Source organism: Aegilops tauschii, chromosome 7, assembly GCF_002575655.3.
Source record: "Aegilops tauschii subsp. strangulata cultivar AL8/78 chromosome 7, Aet v6.0, whole genome shotgun sequence".
Lineage (NCBI taxonomy): Eukaryota > Viridiplantae > Streptophyta > Magnoliopsida > Poales > Poaceae > Aegilops > Aegilops tauschii.
In genome coordinates this window covers 148,042,083-148,046,810 of record NC_053041.3, presented here as the reverse complement: position 1 = coordinate 148,046,810, position 4,728 = coordinate 148,042,083, and the positions used below count along the sequence as shown (strand labels likewise).

The window sequence follows — 4,728 nt, the reverse complement described above, 5'->3', positions numbered from 1 at the left end:
CATAGACATGAACAAAACTGCTTCGTTCAATGACCGATAGCAGAACCATGAACGTCCATATCGATTCCTATGATTACATGAATGATATTAGAGTGAACCTTTGGTTATCATGTGATGTTCCTTTGCTTCCCGATACTTTACAAAACCCGAGGTGAGATATATCGGTATCCTCTTGAGTCATACACATGCTCACTATACTGGTCTCCTCATTACCTGTTTTGTTCTTCTTTCTCGTTGACATGTTTCGGCATCCCCGTGACGTTGTCACCTGTGTCTGGCCAGACGATGATGGATGCCGTCACAACGAGAGGCCCGTAAGAATATCTCTCCATCGCCGGAGGAGCAAATTCTACTCTGGAGCTATTGTGCCCCTTGTCAAACTTTCCAATGAACCTGTAAATTGTCGTTATGATCACCGTATTACAGATGAAGTTTGAGCAACCTCAAAGCTCATCGTACGGTAAGAAGTGACTATGATACTATCATGGTCTAAGGAACTAAAACACACGTTAACACTCTGTGTTATAGCAATTGACTTATGACGATATTATCTCAAAGTATAACAAACAAGTTTGGGTCGATTCAATACAGTCGTTCTTTTAACGACATACTCTCAATGTTGTTTTGAGACTATCGTCACTTTTAAGTATATCTCAAGATCCAGAAAACATGATCATGAACAACACTTGAGCTAATCTTATAGGCGAGACTAGGAATCCTATTTTACTGTTTATCGTTCTTCACGTGCATATGAGTTTTTCATTGAATCTCATATTCCAGGATCATAACAATTATAGCATAGAATATAAACTCTAAATTATGAACACGAAAATACAATAATACAATATTGTTGCCTCTAGGGCATACTTCTAATAGATATTGCCCTTGCAAAGCTTTTGGGCAGTTCTTCCATTTCTAATGCTTGCAGTCAAGTGATCTGAGCAAACCTAGCCACCCTCTTGCTTTTGAGATTGCCAAGAGCCTATTGATGTCTGTGACAGTTGGTTCTCTCAGGTATTGAGGTCCAAACACCTCAACCACGACAGTTGCAAACCTGACCATGGCATCTTCACATGTGCTCTTGGACATCCGTAGGTACTCGCCCCACGAATCAGCGACCGTGCCAGCCATATGCAAGCATCCGCAGTGCGGCCGTGCACTTCTGATAACCAGAGAACTCAATCCTTCCCACGACATCCTTCTTCAAGATGAAGTAGTCATCAAAGGACCGGGCGCCATGGTACGGACGATCGAAGACATATTTGCGCATCCAAAATCGCCGGCGAAAAATGTAGGCGAAGAGGGCATCGGGGGCAAAATAATCGTCCATCAACGTCAAATGGCCGCGCGCCCGGTTGCGGTTGAGCACTCGATGACCCTTGATCGATCCTTGAAATTGAGAACATGCTCCTCCGCACGCTCCGCGCCTGCATACACCACCTGCATCATTGCTGTCCCATCCGTGTAGTGATCCTGGTCGGACGACTCAACATGGTGCTCGTAGATGTACTCCATATCCAAATCCATTGTTCCAAAGAAGAAGGTATAAATTTTTTAGCTCGGACAATTCACCGGACAATTGCCGCACATGATGAGCATTGTAGGAGCAGATGGTTCCCTTAGCGGCAATCTGAGGAGAGGTGTGGAACGATGGCATGGAGTCCAGGTGTACCGCTGGAGGTGACGGCCTTGTCGAGTTCCGGCAGGGGTGCGACATGGCGGCCGGGGTGATGGAGCGGCGGCAAAGGCAAGTGTGAAAAAAATGAAGTAGAGAAAATAAGAGGATGGGGTCGTGGGGTCCGGGAGGGGTTTTGGATGGGTCGGGGGTGTCCGAGTGCTATGTGACTGCTGTTTGTACTCCCGCAATCCCCCCTCCCTCCCCCCACTTTGTCTTGTGTTTGCCCGAAAAAGTATGTCAGGACTGCTCGGCAGACAGATACAAGTCCGCGTTGCATGTCTTCTATGGTCCGGACCGTGCAATCTGAACGGTTACGGGCGGTTCAAGAGTCCGGTTTAGAGATGCCCTGACCTCGGTGAAAAGCCTTCGTCCTGGATGGCAGCTGGTTGCCCATAGGAGGCCATGGCCACTATGGTCTCGACGGCATTGATTCTCCGAGGGGGGTACATGTACAACGTGGGCGCAACTGGCTTCAGTTTCCCTTTTGTCCGGCATTGTTTTGGTGCCCCGATTCTTTCCATTTCTTCACACGACCACCCACAAGTCACATGGTTCACACTTCGAACATACTCCTACTAGAGTAGCAGCTTGACTCTGAAGAACATCTGTTCACATGGTTCAGTCGGACAGACACAGGGCGAGGGCAGTGCAATGGTTCTCCTCTCACAAGCAACTGGTTATTCCTCGCGCGTTTGAATCGACAGAGAGGTATCTTCACAGATCGACCGGATCAGATCAGCGGATCAGTCCAGGATGGATGGCAATGAACTCGTCGGCACTAGCAAGAGAGAAGGCACACTAACAACAACAACAACAAAAATTCAAGCAATTAGCACAGAGTCATTAACAGATTGGACATCTCAGTAGCCCGTTCTCGTTGCAGTCCGGGCACCGCCTGAACGCCCCGGCGCCGTCCTCATCCTCGCGCAGCTCGTCCTTGTACCCTGCGTGCATCGACAGGTCGCGCTCGTCGACGTGCACGCCGTAGCTGGACAGGGTCGTGCTCGCCGCCCTGCAGCAGCGATGCTACACTTACAGGAAATTCATACGGGACTGATGTTACGGGATGATGTGTCATTATTTGCTTGGAAGTTGGGATGAGGACGACCCCACAGCGAAAATCAGGGGGGTGCAGGGATTGGTGGGGAGGGAGTCCGTAGGTGCAATCCGTGGCAAGCTATCTGTAAGTGTAGCATTTTTGGCCCTGCAGTCGTCGTACGTCTCCCGGATGCTGCGGAGGCTCGTCAGGTACACAACTACCCGCCTCGTGCTCTACGGGCCTACGGCGGAGGCGGAGGCGGCGGGGATTCTTTCGTGACTTGCTATCGATCCTCTGCTGAAGCACGTCGAGCCGCAACCGCGCCACGCCGGCGAAGACCTTGGATTTTCTCCTTCTTTACGGCTCCTTTGTCGTGCACGACAGCGGCTTCCGGAAGAGGCGACGGCTCCACGAGCGCGCGCCTCTCGGAATGCCGATCGAACTCCGGGTTGGACTCCGGTGATCCGCACGCTGACTGCACCAGTTAAACACATAGAGATGGACATAGAGAAAGGTGAAATGGAATAACTATAACTAGCATAGCCCGCGCGGCGGCACGCCGCGCATGTCGATACGTTGTATCCATATATGGAGTGTGTTTACTATTTATAACAAATGTTACTTGATTAAGATAAAAGAACCATGCACTTAGGAAGATAAATTGAAAAGAGGCATATTTTTGGAAGCATGCATGCTACAATACACATTAATACATCTCTAATAAGTTTCATTTATTCTCACTATGCCATTCTTTAAGACAAGGGTATGCTATGATGGTAACTTCCTTTCATTAATTTCAGTATATGAAGGCACTTATTTAAAAAAAATATGACAAGGCACCATTAGCCAAGGGAGTGTCATATAAGTAGTTAACATGATAGAGTTCATACATGGGGCAAACAATGTGCATGAACCTATGCCTGAATCAGTAATTTATGACCATATATATACTTAAGCTACATCAAGTTAATGTTTGCGTATATTGGAGGTGCCAATTTTTATGTATACGAAAGAATACCAATAGGTACTCCCATCTGTTGCAGTTTTTTTGTTTGACTGGTGACTAACTTGTATTCATGACATAGCAATTGATACTCAGCCTTAGCCAGGCAAAAGTAGACACATTTCACTGAGCTTTTAGACTGGTCATTATCTTATACAACATTAAGAGGAAAAAACATATACAACAATAAGAAACATAGCTAGTGCGATGGGAATACGCCACACAAAGAAAAAGCACAGTGATTGTAGTATAAACCAAGTAGACCGTGCATACAAATCTTCATTCATGAGCTAAGTTTTTCTCTCTCCAAAATATGCACTGGAAGAGAAAAGTAAGCTTTCGAAATCATATACTGGGAGAAAAATGTAAGATGTCTGTGTAAAGTTGGTGTGCTGCAGAAAAGAATGAATACTGAAAATGACAACTCACAACAACACAATGCATTATCGTGTTGACATGGTAAGCATTTTAACAACTAAAACATGACGGTACAAACTTTACATTTCTCATATGAGTAAAATCTGGCTCAACCTGAACCTAAAATATGCAACAGGTCAAGAGAGCCATTAAAATACATCGTGTTGTTCAGCTTCACTAAAAATAGATTGTTAATACCTTGCCATTGCTTGCGTTTTTTCACCCTTAAGGTTCTTATTATGTAAGTTAATAGTGTGTCATTCAAATTCATCACAGATTGATGCTTGCATAAAACAAATATGAGAAGCGGATAAAACCATATCTTTAATTGATGCATGCATATAACAAATATGAGAAGGGGTAAACCCATATTGTTTAGTATTAATGCCGGCATACGACAAATATAAGAAGGGGGTAAAACCATACTGTTTAGTAAGTATACATAATTGGTGAAAAATAAGTTTACAATATAAATCTTGAAAATAAACAGTTTTCCCTGGAATTGCTCCATAGACCTTGAACCACAAATTGTTTTTAGGGAATACATTACTTTAAGAGATATATAACACCAATTGTAACTGATTCTCTTCC

General features: G+C 45.0%; 1 pseudogene; it reads right to left on the bottom strand.

The window, feature by feature from the left end:
- Positions 1-2,521: 2,521 nt before the first annotated feature.
- Positions 2,522-4,343, bottom strand: LOC120968761 (uncharacterized; annotated as a pseudogene).
- Positions 4,344-4,728: the final 385 nt, after the last annotated feature.